This window comes from Argiope bruennichi, chromosome 2, assembly GCF_947563725.1.
Source record: "Argiope bruennichi chromosome 2, qqArgBrue1.1, whole genome shotgun sequence".
Classification (NCBI taxonomy): Eukaryota; Metazoa; Arthropoda; class Arachnida; order Araneae; family Araneidae; genus Argiope; species Argiope bruennichi.
Genome location: NC_079152.1, coordinates 146,182,548 through 146,199,519, shown reverse-complemented (window position 1 = coordinate 146,199,519; position 16,972 = coordinate 146,182,548). Strand labels below are relative to the sequence as shown.

Below are 16,972 nucleotides of genomic sequence, written 5' to 3'. Positions count from 1 at the left end.
AACTAATGGAACGTATGGTTAGTCACCGATTGATGTACGTCTTAGAAGAGAAAAACTGGATTTCCCCTTTCCAAAGCGGTTTTCGCAAAAAGAGAAGTACATTGGATAACTTACTAAAATTGGAGACTTCTATCAGAGAGGCTTTTGTAAGCAAAAAACATCTTGTATCTATTTTCTTTGATATGGATAAAGCCTATGACCGAACCTGGCGTTATGGCATTTTGAAAGATTTATTTAACTTACACTTAAAAGGGAATCTACCAATTTTTGTACAAAATTTTTTGAGGACAAGGATCTTTCAAATTCGTGTTGGTGATATTTTATCAGACACTTTCATTCAGCATGAAGGTGTTCCTCAGGGTAGCGTACTAAGTGTTTTACTGTTTATCATAAAAATAAATGGGATTGTTTCGAAAATCTCACCATTTGTACATACTTCACTTTATGTCGATGACATCCAGATCCATTGTGCTAGCGAAAGTTTGGATTTCATTCAAAAACATTTACAAACATCCATAAACAATATGATAGACTGGGCTTTGAAAAATGGATTTGTTTTTTCTCCTCAGAAAACAGTTAGTGTTCACTTCTGTAAGCGACGTGGCCTTCATGCAGATCCAGAGCTTCGACTGAATGAGTCGGTCATTCCCACAGTTAGTGAGAAAAAGTTTTTGGGCGTGATATTAGATAATAAACTAACATTTCGCTCTCATATTCAAAACTTGAAAAGAAAATGCCTTCAAACGCTAAACATTATAAAAGTCCTTTCAAACACCTCTTGGGGAGCAGATAGAGCCTATTTGATGAAGGTACGCTCAAAGCTTGACTACGGGACACCCATTTATGGCTCAGCTGCCAAATCTACCTTGAAATTGTTAGACTCGGTGCATAATCAAGGACTTCGTATAGCTACCGGTGATTTTAGAACATCGCCAATTCAAAGTTTACAAGTTATAAGTGGTGAGCCCTCCTTGGAACTGAGGCGGAAACGACTTTGTTTATCCTACTTTTATAAAATTAAAAGTGTCGAATACCATCCACTGGGCAACAAGGTTCTTAATCCTATATACGGATCGTTATTCTCTAAGAGATTGTCTTTTACGTCAACTTTTGGATTCCGTATAGGAGAGATTTTACGAACATTCAAAACTGAGGACTTCCCGATTGTTGTAAACATTAGTGGTCCACCTCCATGGCAGGAGTCGTCTTTCAGTTTTGTAGATGATTTTATGCACTTCCTGAAACCATCAACATCAGACGTGATGTTTCAGAAATGTTTTTATGAACATAGACAACAGTATCATTCTTTTCAACCTGTTTATACAGATGGTTCGAAATGTGGTAATAATGTTGGCTCAGCAGCAGTTTTTCGTAATGTAATAATATCCGAAAGACTTCACCCTTTCTGTTCTGTTTTTACATCTGAACTTCATGCAATATATCTAAGCCTTAAAAAAATTGCAACGTCATCCCCCTCTAAATTTATTATATATACTAAAAGTAGTATTGCAGCTTTTAAGAATGTGTCATCGGAAAGTCATCCCTTAGTTCTAAATAGTTTGCATATATATAATTCACTCAAAAATAATTTCACGATTAAATTCTGTTGGATTCCTGGGCATGTTGGAATTTGGGGGAATGAAAAAGCTGACAAGGCAGCAAAAAGCTCAACCCTGTTGAAGGAAAATTTTGTTCCATTATCCGATGCATTCCAAGCAATAAAAATAATTCAAAGTAAATTCTGGCACGCTACATGGGAAAAGCTATCTACGAATAAGTTAACTAAACACAGCCATCTGTCAAGGGTTTCAAAAGTAAAATTCTGACTAGAAAGAAAGATGTCATTATCACGAGACTTCGAATAGGCCACACCTATTTGACCTAAAAACATCTTTTGCACTCTGATCCTGCACCACTTTGTGATAAATGCAATTGTGTTTTAACGGTTAAGCATATTCTGTGTGAATGCCAAGATTTTAGTACACAACGACAAGTTCATTTTGGAGCTACTGTTTTTAACTTAAATGACATTTTAGGAGATAACCCTCATCCAAATATTTTTACTTTTTTAAAAGATATTCAAATTTTACATCATATTTAATTGTATCTACTTAGAATGTTTTAATTATTAACACGAAAGCATTTTTAACAAATGTTTGGCGCAGAATGATCAGATCTGGTCCTTGCGCCATAAAAACCAACTAACTAACTAACTTTAACAATCAAAATTGAAAAATAAATAAATAAGATGTCAAAATGATGCTCCTTTTCAAATGGTGAGTGAGAGACACCATCCGAGCGCAAAGGGTTAATGTAGATAATGCAATCCAAGTTTCTTTCATCTGCAATATTTTGGTCCAAATTCACCGGCATAATCTTGAATGTGGGATATCTCAACAGATCCTTGGAGATTTTTTTTTAATACTTTCTTTTTATATGCTACGTGAAAATAATGGACTACATTCTGAAAGAAGACGTTCGCTTCGAATTTTCGTAATTAAAAGAGTGGAACATTCATCCTCTATCATATGAATCTTTGTAGTTTTGAATTTTGAAATGCAAAATGAGAAAATTTGAATTTCTTTATAAATATTCATTATTTATTGATTTAAAAATTTAAATTTTTACATATATCCCGTTAATTTTTGTAAAATAAAAAGACAATTAACAAAAAATTCATAGGTTACATGAAAAAGTGATGGGATTCTTTCTCATCATTAGACCTGCACCACATTTTTCACTTTTCCTCCGAGTTTGCATTTTCCCTTTTGCTTCAGTTGATTCAAAAGAGAGAACACGCATTGCTGAAAAAGAAATAGATTAAGGAATTATTACGATTCAATGCACAGATAGCAACATGAAACAAAATCATAGCGAATACATAATGCAATAGACCTAAATCCATATAATCGGTTTGAAGATTTTTAAAATAAATTTTCATTAGACAAACAAATTACATCGTTAATTAATGTTACAAAATATTAGAAATTTAAAACAAGTAAATTATTAATTCAAGATGCATCATTAAAAAAATATTGTGACTAAATTTATTATAATATTTTATTGCAAAAATTTTGAAGACATTCAAAGGTTGCACTGAAAATTATATTTGTCATAAAAATTAGGAGTCAAGGAATGCGTTCTTTTTTTGAAAGAAGATAAAAACAACGAAATATTTTTTTAAAAATATGCATATTGTAATGACTTGATCAAATCCGATCAAATAAGAGGGTAGCGTTTAAAGACAATTTCTTTATTTACTGCCTTATGTACATAAAAGCAACTAGTTCGCATCTAGGCTAAATGAATGATAATATTTACAACACAGTTGAGAGTTAAACAAGAATAGTTCCTCCAATAATTTCGGAGAAACAACCTGACAAAACAGTTAACAGGCTGTTAGCGCATCAGGCTACGACAGGCTCTAGGAATAAACTGAATTCCATTTGGGTGGAACTTTACTCAGAAGCCCGATTCACGCGAAGCTTCTCTGACTTCTCCCAAAACTCTCTCTCTCTCTTCCTCTTATCTTCCAAAAATCTCGCATTTTATTATCTGCCAAAACTCCTGTTACCCAATAACCGTTTAGAAAAAAACCTCAGTTGTCACCAGTCGACCGTGAGAATGTTCGTTAATAATCCACCTTCGTAACTGACCCTCCACAATGAAAAAATAAAGGTTTACATCAGAAGGTTTGACACTCTTCCCCTTCGAAGATACGATTTATTTCCTTGGAATGACGAAAAACGCAGGTGTGGTTCTTTATCTGGACTCACTAATTGGCAAGATGACCGTACTCGGGGGAGGCGGGATGGTCCCCCATCTAGCAACCTGGAGGCACTTAACACTGTGGGGGTGTTACACAGCTGATGACACAGGTGGCCAGAAATGCCAATTATCGAGTGTGGGAACCAAGGAACATCAGTGTGGTCAACAGAGTCTCAGGGCAGGGGAGCTGAATCTTTAAAATATATTTTATCTCTATACTTTCAATCAGAAGTTCTTTATATTTTATAGAGTGGCTAAATATATGTCTCCTCGTTGTAATCATTAAGGTAAGTACTTATAACTAGCGGCGGTGTAATTTCAGGTTGGTTGGTCTTGATCTAATAAATTAAATAAACATAAAAAGAAAATCTTTTGTGATTCTGGTTATTGTTAAATAAACTGAATGTGAAATTTCGAACTTCTCATTCTCTTAACGCATCTTTTCACTAATCTTGATGAGCATTTGTCGTTATCGATTTGACATTAGCGTTGTTCAACAACTTTAAAACAAAAAAGGGTGCTTGGTAGTAATTGAACTTACGTGATAGTTGGGTGTAGATTTAGGCCTTATTATCGATGCGAATTTCAAAATTATAGAAACGAAAGATGCAATTTTAGAAAGTGTAATTTATGACGGGGTATAAATGCGAATCATTTACAACCATAATCAACAACAGAAAAATATTTACAAAAATTCACTGTTTAAAAAGAAAAAACTTGCTGCTGAAAATGAGGCGAAGATTTGCGGCTGATAAAGAAAAAGAAAGGCTTATTGCTGAAAAAGAAAGTCAACTAATAGGAATTCTTCTGAAAACGAGATAAAAGGAATTGAAGGAAAAACGGAAACGGAAAAAGAGAGATCGTTCACGGTATTGCGAGTTGTGATTCAGAATAGTGACGATGTACAATGAGCTCGTTTAATGAATGCCAAAACTGATTTTATTTCTGAAAACATAACTCAAGAAATAGGTGCCTAGATTATCATTCAAAGAGGACGAGATTAATTTTGGGCGCTCTCTTTGAAAGGCAGACGCTTCTTTTGAAAGTCCCACAAAGAGAACGAAACTGCGTCTTTGATCGGCTTCCTTCCAAGTGATGCAGCTAAATTAATTGCTGAAAAGTCAAGTGGAGATACTCTAATTCTGAATATGTTAAAGATTTGGTTTTTAAATGATTTAAGGAAATATTTCAAAAGTTCTTCATAGCATCGAAATAATATTGACGGTTTTTGGTACGACTTTTACTTTGAATGGATAAATTCTTTGTAAGTTGGATATCATGTTACAGCATTTGAGGAATTAGTAATAACGAATCAAATCAAGAAAAGAACACCTCTTGAGCATAGAGGACTTGGATCTGCTCTAGACGGTGAAGTTTGTTTATTTTCTGTTCCGAGAAATGCCTCCATTTTGGTGATAAGTTACGGTATTTTAATTGTTTTGGTTACTCAAGAGTAGAAAACAACCTCGGAATACAGGCATTTAGCATTTGAAGAATTATACATTAAAATATTAAAGCTGGTGGAATGCCCATTTTTTGGCTATTGCCACATTGAGCTTATTTGTTTTTAATATTCCTGGCCACTGAATACGTTCTCTTATGATTCTTAGACTATGTTTTCGTCAAAGTAAGGGTCCATAGCTTAGAGAATCACACAAAACCATATTAAGCAATTTTATCAATAATTGGTTAACATTTTCATGGAAATTTCTTGAAACTGACTTATGAATTAGATTCTGAATGACTTTTATTAGAATAATCATTTTTCATAGTGCATCTAATTTATTGCATTCTTAATCACTTTGGTCATTTTTCGTACCATAATTCATTTTTCGAACAAATTCAGACTGTACATTATTATTTATTGCGTGCTAATTACGTTACTGTAGTTTTGGATAAGTACTTCAATTATCTCGTCAGATAATCCCTGTTACAAAAAATATAAGTGCCGCAGCAGAGCTCATTTTTTAAATTTTTTTTTATTTTTATTTTTATTGCTGAATTATTGAAATTGCGTCTCATTAAAATCATTAGAACTAGAAACAAGTAAGGTGACAAACTCTTGCATAAAAATATGTCGAATGATGTTAGTGATAATGAAATAACACCATACTTGGATAATGAAAGTCTGCTTTAATCTCCAAATGATTCAAACGTACCCGACCATCCAAATCTGGTAAAAGGCATGACAACAAATGATTTAAAACAATCTTCTAACTGGTCCGGACGAGTTTGAAGACCCAACAACGCAAACGGTCTGCGCATTCCGGACGGCGGTGGGGAAAAGTGACCAGTTAAATAGGTCTAAAAGATATCTTGAAAAAGAAAAAAACGTGTATACCATTTAGTGAATAAGAAGTTGAAATTTTTCATATGGATACCCTAGTGGAAGAACAGAAGAAGCAAGGGGATATGGAAAAATACACAAGAGCCAACAAGCTTAAATCTCCTAGGATTGATACTTTTGAGAGTATTCTCTCCCCAAACAGGATTTTGCAAAAAGCGGCAGAAGATTTTAAAGAATGTTTTCAAACAGTTCTAGCGTTTTTAAGAAGATTTGATATGTAAAGCAATAAGGATTATAAAAATAAACCAACTTAAATAAATGCATTACTTTATTCGTTTCGATCAATGTTTTTTTTTTTTAATGAAACAATTATATATAGCTGGATCAAACGTTCAAATGCGATCTCCACACTACAAAAATTTTATCAGTTTTTCCAGACTACCACTTTAAGGTATGCGGAAGGTGCCATTTCCCCTATGACTTTGCTCCACCCCACCCCCCACCCCCACTCCCTCGTAACCATCCTGATTCCAGAGGGATTGATCGATTTCAAATATAAAGAACAGGAGCTCTGAAATAATTTACTGATGAAATGCTTAAACAGTATACTTTATAATCACCATTTTTTCTTTGCAGAGTCAGTTCCACTTTACACTGACTAATTTTGGGTTGATTCAATAATGATTCCGATTTTGAAATCGGGCGTAAATTTAAAGAAGATCTGGTTTAAAAAATAATACAATTAGTAGGGGAAATCATTACTTGTCGCAAAAGTAGCTAATAAGGAATGTTTGCTTGAAAATTATTCATTGGATAATTTCATTTTATCGTTGAAAAAACATGATTAGATTATATTTCTCAGTATACTTTTTCTCTTAGTCATTGAGTTCATAAATTTAAATATATATATATATATATATATATATATATATATATATATATATAATATATCTTACTAGTGTTTCTGCAATTCTTGCGCATCTGCCTGAAGTACTTGGATCGGCACAGACTTTCTGTAAAATGAAGAAGTAAATTAATAATCTTTCATGAATGCCAGATTCTTTTTATTAAACATGGTGCTGAGAAACGTTTTGTGTCATTCCTGTTGACATTAATTTTTTGTGAAACTATAATTTAATAAAAATAAGTATAATAAGTGATAAAAAATAGAACAAGTATTTTTAAAAGAACCGAAATCATTTGGTGTTGAAATCGTTCAGGCTACAAAACTGAAGTTATGCAGAAGTCACAATGTTTCAAACTTTTTTTAAAGTTGCATATGGCCTAATCCTTGGATATTTTTAATGTGAATTTCAATTGAAATATTTTTCAAAACAGAAATAATCAAATCTTATACTCAAAAAAAGGAAATTTTTTATATACAAATTGAACTCACTAATCTTTTATCCGAAAGTAATTTCTTAAACCGCTGAAATCAGAGTATCTAAACAAAAATTTGCATTATTGATTCTATGATCTTGTAATTTTCACTTTATTACAGCGTATAAAAAATGAAAAAAGGACAAAAATATTGTTTTTTTTAAAAACTTGATGATACGTTCTCTTATTATATGAAAAAAAATGTATTGATATATTTTTAACTTTCTGCGCAAAATTAATACAGTTTTTATGTCAAGGGAATTCTTTTCGCAAAAAAAAAAAAAGAAAAAAAAAGAAAAAAAAAAGAAAAAACTTTGGTCAGAAATACGCTTTACCCTTATATTTTCTTAAAAATTAATTTTAAAATGGTGAATTCTTTTCTTCATGAGATTCCTTAATGTACTTTTGATTTTTGTGACATTCCGATGACACATTTCTTTACAAAGAAGTAACTTGCATAACCAGTTGTTGTTGTAATGCAGTTAATCATGTAAAACGAAAGTAATTGAAATTCGAATTATGATGAAGGCTGAATGCATATTCTCCTGATGTATAATTAGTTTTTTGAGCTTTAATATTTTTTCAATATTGCGTAAAAAGGCTATAAAATTTTTAGAGCTAAAGGTGTGACAGGTTTCACGCACATTGCAACCTAAAGCTATCATTTTTTTTTTTCTGACAGCATAATTCGTTTTCTAATCCAGGCGACAATTCACTGATTACGGAATAAACCAGCGGGAGTATTCTTCCCAAAACTTTCACGCATACTCTCGAATGCCAGAGAACGACTTGCAGGACATTGGCGTACAATAGTTACGAAATATTGCATTTTGGCGTGAATTTAGAGATTTATTTTACTGCATCTATCGTGCCATCCTTGGCGAATTATGTGGCGATTAAATCCAGTGATGCGTTAATAGTATCCAAACATCGATTTTGTGCTTTAGGCACGTTTTTCACAACTGATTCAAACAAAAAATTTGACACAAAACTGCACTTGTAGTCTCAAAATAATATACTAAATTGAATATATTTAAGTCATTGCGACTTTCAGTTATAACGTTTATATATTTCTAAAAGTACAGACGGACAGACGGTCAACCCCCTGTTACATTTGACTTAAAATTTGATAGGTGGCTGCATTATAGATGTGAAGTCTGTGAACTGAATTTTATCTATCTCGTTTTCTTCGTTTTGCGTTAACTTATGCTTGAGCAGGCGGACAGACAGATTTACTCTGAAAGGATTTTGCTCAAAATCTGTCAGAAATCTACAAGCTTGGTGTAAAGACCATATACTGAATTTCAGCCATCTGGCTCAAAGCCTTTTTGAGTTATCTTTGTCACAGACAGACGGGCATTTTCTAAAAATGTGTTTTTCGAACCGGGTAGGTTTAAAATGTGGAGATTTTTTTAAATTTCTAGTTTGAATTTTTGTACGATTATTATACTTTTACACTGTATTACAAATACGAGAAAGTACAAAAATGGTTCCTACATATTAATTAATTTTATCGGTTTTAATGAAGGTTTATAAAATCATATTTGATGTTTATTGATTCAACTGAATAGCATTAAAATATTTTAAAATTGTTTAATCCTGTAAAAACCAATTTCCTTTGCTTCTCAGCATTAGTTTTATATATTCATGTAATTGAAAACGGGAAAAAACTTCGATCTTATATAGATTTACAGATACTTGAATGACATATATATCTTGATTTTATTATTAATAAATTTGAGAACCAAAAACGTTATTTCTTAAAGGTAAATTTTCTTTGCATCGATTCAAAGTATAACGAAAAAATTAATTTATTCTTCACTTAATTAAAAGATTTACCAGAGTAAATGAAAAATCAAAAATATTAACTGTCGAAATGTATATTAGAAGAATTAAATTCATTTCGGAGCGTTTTTAATTTCTTTTCGGTTTTTACATTCTTGGATAAAATGCATTTAGTTGAACAAAATAGTGTCCTATTCACAGAATTCTACAAGCTAAAAAGTGGCCAAATGTTTCTTAAGTAATTTGGATATCCATCGCTTTAAGATATTTCTGTCATAAGGAATAAAAAATTAGCTGTTAATTAGTCTTCTTTCTAAATATTGAAAATTTAATGAACTTGTCTTAATAATTCCATTTGTCTGATAAATCACATTCAAAGTAACATAACCACGTCGATCCATTCATAGAGAAGTAATCTCTGTGGATCTATTTATTTTGACAAGAATATTGTTTTATTAAATTTCTGTGAAATATCTTATTATCGCCACAATAAGACTACTAAAATAACTCAGTTGAAGGACAATCGTGAAAAAAAATTTTGATATATTATCGGACGGAAAAAATTAACACAAGATTATGACTTTCAGTACTGACTGTTTGCACTCATTCGCATGATATAATTTCTAAAGAATCATTTCAACAATTACAATAAAAGAGAAAAATATAGTTTTGTACTTCTTACCTTCTCATAATCCACAAAACCATCTATTTGTTTATTATACATTTCATGCTGTAAATCAGAAAAAAAAAATCAAAGTCGTTTGTTATTAAAATATTATCATAATATAGTAGTACAGAATAAAAATAATCGTTGCAGTGAATCTATGGAAATCAGTGAAAAATGATAGAAAGGATTACTTTCCGCTATTGCTATTTTTAAATTTTTGGAACTATTAATTAATGTTTTGGAAACATATATTCTAAATAAATATTAAATCGTGAACAAATACGTTGAATGAATAATTTATTTCGAGACTTGTAGATGTTATATCAATTAATTGTATCTGGGGTATAGCTATTGCCCAAACAATGGCGGATTTTCACCTCGGCATGCTTGACAGCTGTCTAGGGCTTCTGGAGTAGAGTGGGTGGGGGGGATTTTGGACGCAGATTAATTTAAAATGAATTTAGCCTAGTTGAAAGAAGTTTAATCTTGCTAAAAAGGAGTACAAAATTTACGAATCATAAAATGAAAGGAAAATTTGCGTTTGCAATAAATTATTTAATTTTTTTACATAAGAAAATTTTTTCTCCGTTGAAATTGCAAGTCTATTTTGCTGCTTAATCGCACCTCTCTCACTAGTGGGCATTTTGAATTAAATTTTTTCTTCGGACATTTTCAGTTTGGCTTTTATTTCTTACCACCCTTTAACATGTGGCAGCAATAATTGCTACAGTACTTGAAGTGAACCTTCAAGTATTGTCGCTTAAAGTGGATGCAATTTCTTCTGTTGTTTACTTTACTTGTGTCTCATAGTATAATTCAATTTTCATCATCTCAATTGGCGTTCCGTATTCCTTTTTCATGGATGTTTTTTACCTTCATATTTTTGAATATGGTTTGTTTCATTCCAAAATTTCTGCTTTTATTGTATTATTATGTATTGTATCGAACCAGTCTAAAAGTCTTATTTTTTAATGGATCAATGGATACTTTCTCTCAGCTTTTTTAGCTTGAACAAACCACCTTGTTGGCCTCTTTCGGGAGGCAGAGTGACATTAAGTAGTTTTTAATTAACTATTTTAACTTCAATTCAACTTAATAATTCAGGTGGTTTCTTTTCCATTAATTATTACGGTCTTATCATCTGGTCAGAAACAGATTCAAATACTGGATTGTGAATATTTGATTAAATATCAGAAAAACAAAAATTTTGAACATTACAACTGCTAAAGTATTATAGGTGTGAATTTAGGTTGCAAAATTTACATGGAAACAAAAATATTTCCATAAGAAATAAACTCAATAAAAATGTTTTTTACGCGTTGACATTCCATTTAGGGCACATGGCATCTTGCCCCATGAAAATTATGTACTTGAGCTAATCTAAATCTTGTAACTATTGGTTTTCTATTTTAAATAGTAATACTGTTAATAAATCTTCATGTATTACTACATCATGTATTAAATTAGAGAAGTATTAAATATTTAAGAATCATTTAGGCGCATTTCCTAAAAATTGATATTTTGTTATGTTAAAATATGAATCTGCCGTTTTCGCTTTAGAAACATCATATTTCTCTCACTACCAAATGAAAGCAGCTCAGATCTAGACCAGGACTGCCAAATAAAGCCTCACATTTATGGTAAGATTAAGAAAGATTGTTTATCCAAAATCTTCTATATTAATCAATTAATTGCTCACATTTCGTGGATTGGTTCTAAATCATTTTAAAGATTTGCATATAAGAATTCCAAAACCATACGATATAAAATTATTTGCATTTTACTTTTTCTCACATGCATAGGAATTAAATAAACAGTTGAGGAACCGCATATACAGCGGCTAGTGTTTCACAATAACTATATGCTTATATTAGTTAGAAAATATATCAATAATTAAATTGATTTTCGGAGAATTTTATTTTATTTTTAAATAAATAAATAAATAATATTTTCACAAAGTTATTAAAATAAAAACGTTTAACTAAAATAAAGATATGAACTAAAATAAATCATTTAAGTTAAAAAGATCTCGACATAAGGAACTAAATTGACCAGACAGGAGACTCATGATGCGCTTTGCCTGAAGCCTCAAATTGCCTAAATCCACTACTATTCCCAAAGTAGTCATGATTTTTTTTAAAAAATTAATTGTGAACTATATTTGGTTTTTTATTTAATAATTTTATTGTACAGAGTCGAAACGTAATTGCAAATAATTTTATAGCAAGATGGAATACCATATTCCTTATATTTAAATAATTTCGTTTTTTATTTACTGCGTTTACATGATTTTGAGAGTACATATCGACTAATAGTAAACCCTTTGCCAGATGCGGTTAAAAATTTGCTACATATTTACATTTCCGTTGATAAATATATGCACCAAATTTTATTCATCTAGCTCTCTTCTCTTTGTAGTTAGAGTGTTGACTAACAAACAGTTCGTCTTGCTTCCAGACTGAATTGACTTCGTTCAAAATTTAACAGAGATTCACAAATTTCTGACCCTATGTCAAACTTTATTGATTTAGCTCAACACATTTTTGAGTTATTATATTCACAGGCATAATTCCAAAAATGGGATTTTCAAACTCCTGGTGGACTGAAACGTGGAAATTCGTCAAAATCTCGAGTTGGAATTTTGTGATGATTACAATAATTTCTCTTCGCATGCGAGAAAGTAAAAAGGTTGGAAACTTAAAATGAATCGGAGTGATGAAACCGATGAGATAAATATGCAGCTACAATTTCTTCGCAGATCAAACTGCAGACTGGCTAACCTTTCAAAAAAATAATTAAAGGATTCAAAAAGCCTTTTTAGAGTTTGTAAAAAAGTTCCTTTTAAGAAAAATAGTTAATGTAATTCTTTTATTTAATTTAATTAGTATCACTCAACGACATTCAATAAACTATATTTACCACCTTTATTTGCATTTATTTAACGGTGAGCTTTAAAAAAATTCACTCCTTAAATTTTGGAAGTCAATATACATATCCTGAAACAATAACCTTTATTGTTAAATTTCATTTTGCTGAATTATATATATATACATATATATAGTACACTTCCGAGTATCCGGTACGCGACTATCCGGCTTTCGTACTATACGCTCTAGTTTCCTTTTATCGCAATTAAATGAGGAAGGCAAGGCATTGCATTGACAATATTGCCAAGGCATTGGAAGCGGGCGTCTGCTAGGATCCTTCTACGTGTCATGTTCGAAATGCAAGTTCCGACAGGAAAAGAGCAGCTTCTGCTCGTTGTTTCTTCAGTGTGTAACGGACCTTAATGGTTGCCACTGTTCCAGATTATAACTGCACAGTGCGTACAGTATTTGTAATAAATTCTTGAAATGTGCAGTGCAGTATATAAACATATATTAACTATCAATAGAAAGCCGTCTATTTTAACTGGACACGTTACCGGCAGCTGCTTCTATGATTCACCGGGAAGCGTTCACATTCTACTTGGCTTGAGATAAATGAAGGGCTTAGTACTCGATATGAAGTGAGAAAATACCTATTATATCAGTGAGTTATGGTATAAAAACTTTGTCTTCTGGTATTGGAGGGGAAAGAAATGAGTTCATAGAACTCCGATCTTTTTTTTTTTTATTTTTAAATTACAGTCAGTCACCACAGAACAGGAACTCCGGCTTATCCGGCTTTTTTGTTATCCGGTCTTCCACTACATTAGGCCGAATACACGGGAATGCACTGTATATATATAATTATGAAACAAATTCATTAATTATTTTAATGAGTCACATGTATCGACTTATTTTAAGGTTTGACTCCTATCTTCTTGAAGGAAAGCGTTTCAAGTAAAAAGATAATATTTATGATAGTCATGTGCATCATTATATCAAATTAATTTTCATATTATGATACTAGCCGCCTTCGGTGACAAGCTGGTTTGACAGGAATAATGATCTTTAAAACTTTCAATGAAACATTTTATATGACTTAGTCTTTATTGTTTCCACAGCAAAATATTTTAAGTTTTAAACAACATATTAAGTTTTAAATATAATATTTTAAGTTTTGATAGTTATATAACTCATTCTGTTTTAAAAGCCTTACACCATTTTGTTCATTTTACTGAGTATTTCTCTTGCTTTCTGTCACTTTTTTAAAAATTTGAACTTTGATTTGAAACGGTAGGGATTGAATTTCAACTAATATAAAAACTTTTCTCTATTGAAACAAAACATGTTTTTCTGAAATATAAGTACAGAAAGTAGAATCATTTAGCATTAGAATCGACTGCGTGTGAGAATGTTTTTTTTTTTTTTTTTTTTTTTTGTAATTTATGCAATATCTCAGAGTATTATTAAATTTAAATTTAAATTTATCTGACTTAAAAGAATTCAATAATTTATTCATTGATATTGAACTTTATGTAATTTATTGAAATTAAATGAAGTAAAGAATTGTATTTTATGTAAACCATTTTTCTTGTTTCTGCTATTACTAATGATTTAGAAGTTAGCTGTGATACCTTTATTATAATAGATATAAATATAAATCATTATTTATCTTTATTAACAAAAATATAATGCTTCATATTTCTATCATTTCATACAAACAAGTGCTTAAAATTATAGTATATTTAGTCTGTGGCAATACCACTTAATCGCAATTTCAAGTTAGATCGAGTCGTAGGAACTGGTTGATAAAAGTTAATTTTTCTCATGCACGCTTAACATGGTCACCAAAATTAAATCTTATTTTCACTTTGCATGAAACATAATGCTAGAAATCCTGCTTAAAATATTTTTTGAAAATTAATTAAAAATATAAGAAATTCAATTTTAATAAAAATTTAATATCATTGGAAAGATGATGTTAAGAAGATATGAAAATTAATTTTTTGTTGCAATATTTTTGGACGTTATTGCAGAAAAAAATGACAACATTTTGCTTTATTTTTATTTAATTAAATTGCTAAGTGAAGTTTCTAAAAAATCGCCTCAAGATGCGATTTTCCTGCCTTCCAAAATATGTATGTGCCAAGTTTGGTAGCTCTAAGTTGAACGGTCTGATCTGCAGAGCGCAAACAAGTTCACTTTCAATACAAATAGAGATTATACGGCACAACAAATATAGCGTAGGTGTAATTTTAAGACGTTCATCTTTTAGAATGGATAAGAGAAGAAAAAAACTCACTCTTGTGTCATCATCTTCATTGCAGTCTTCTTTAACGGCGTCGTCGAAGTTGTCACTCTTGTAATGGCTGTAATCATCTTTAATGAACTGGTAAGCATCGTCGACATCCTGAAATAAAGATATAATTTCACATCATTAGGAAGCTGATAATTAGAATCTCAAAACCATTCAATCAGTCGACTGGATTCTCCCCTCGACATTCACATGTACTGGTGCAATCTGGCGACCTTCGTGACAGAATGTAGAAAACCGAAGGTGTATTTGGAAGTGATGAAAAAGTTGTGGTTTAAATTTATCACACTCGCTCTAGTACCTAGATGCAGATGGTTTATCCTTGTCGCATTGCATTCAAAATTTATAACACATCTACAGTTTCGGTGGTAAAGTCTTACTATTTCTAAATTTTATGCATTAAACACTTTGTGTTTTTTTTTCATTAATTTTTTTTCCTAGTTTATATGAACATGAATGCAGATGTTGGCATAATTCTAAAAATACTTTTTTTTCGCTCCTCATATTAGTCTGAAGCTTGTAAGTTCATATAAAATGGACGGTTAAAACATTATCTTTCTGACTGAGGCTAATCGTGAAAGTTAAAATAAATTTTATGGCGTAATGAAAACAGTACACTTTTTCCTCTTTTTAAGCCTTTGGAACATGATATCTAAAGTTCTTCAAACACTTTAGTTTTGTTTCCGTCATAAGCAAAAAATTTAGAAATCTTTCATCGAACAACAAAAGGGAACTGAAAAATAAAATTCTTCTTTTTTACAATTGAGAGAATAAATATTATTTTTGCTAAAAGCTAAAATTTAAAACATTAGTAATAACTTATTTCAATCCCAGTTTTATCCATAGTGGTGCGGAATTTTGAAATCTACTCCTTGTCTAGAGGGCGATACCACAGCTATTAGACAAGCTAAAGATTATTTGGTATGAGGAAGTAAATCATTTTTGGAAAGAATATTTCCTTTACAAGTGATGCTATGATGACAGCTACAAGGAACAAAATGCTGCCCTATTTAATAAAAGAAAAGGTTGGAATATTCATTGGATGTGCACATCAAAACTTTACTAATTAAATCAACATTACAAATAGTAAACTGCATTGCTATGCGGATGCAATATCAACAGCAAACTTAAATTGTAATTTCGAATGACTCGCTATCGAGTTTCGCAACACATGTTTGCTATGTTGTTGTTTTCTTGCAATTGTGTTGTTTGCTGTAACATATAAACATATATGTTACACTTCATTAGAAACATTCTTTTCATTTATTTAATCCGTTCTTTCTTCTTGAACCAAAAGTTAGTTTTTAAAAATGAAATTTGTTTACTCTACATTTTTCCAATGCCTAAACACTTTCAACTCCTACTTGTTCTCATAAAATAATGTAACCTTGCTTGTCCATTTTGAATCTTATACATACACATTTAGTACCATTCTTTTCATAAATCATCCACAACGAAAATGAAGTTGTTGGAATTTCAAATTTTTAAATTATCAAATAAGTTTATGTTTCAAAGTTATAAATTTTAATTATTTTTCTCTTATGGCACCATAATAGAACTCTGAGTAGCATCGAATTTGTAGTTATTTCCTATTCTTAATTACTTGGCTTATTAGTACAGCTAAATATTCGCTAAGAGAAAAAACTGCTGTGCCTTATTGTTGTGAACCAACAGCTGTTACCGAGTCGATACAGGGTCCAGTCGGGGCTTCCGGGAACTAAGAGAGCAATAAAAGAGAGGAGAAAGAACTCTTCTTGGAGCCCCCTGTCCAGTGCTGTTTATATGGGTGGTTCAGCCTTAAATTCTTATATCCCAATGGGAACACTGTTTTGCCTCCCGATTCGACCTCTGTCACTTTGCAACAAAGTGGGCGTGTTAAAATGTGTTCTTTTTCCTAAGCATTT

The 16,972-nt window shown here is 31.3% G+C and overlaps 1 long non-coding RNA gene across 1 annotated transcript; it reads right to left on the bottom strand.

Moving 5' to 3' along the window:
• Positions 1 to 2,640: 2,640 nt before the first annotated feature.
• Positions 2,641 to 15,113, bottom strand: LOC129961625 (uncharacterized). The gene is made up of 4 exons (XR_008783807.1): positions 15,057 to 15,113; positions 9,903 to 9,950; positions 7,012 to 7,068; positions 2,641 to 2,804 (listed from the first exon to the last, which is right to left on the bottom strand). It is a non-coding gene; the product is annotated as an uncharacterized LOC129961625 (long non-coding RNA).
• Between the last annotated feature and the right edge of the window lie 1,859 nt (positions 15,114 to 16,972).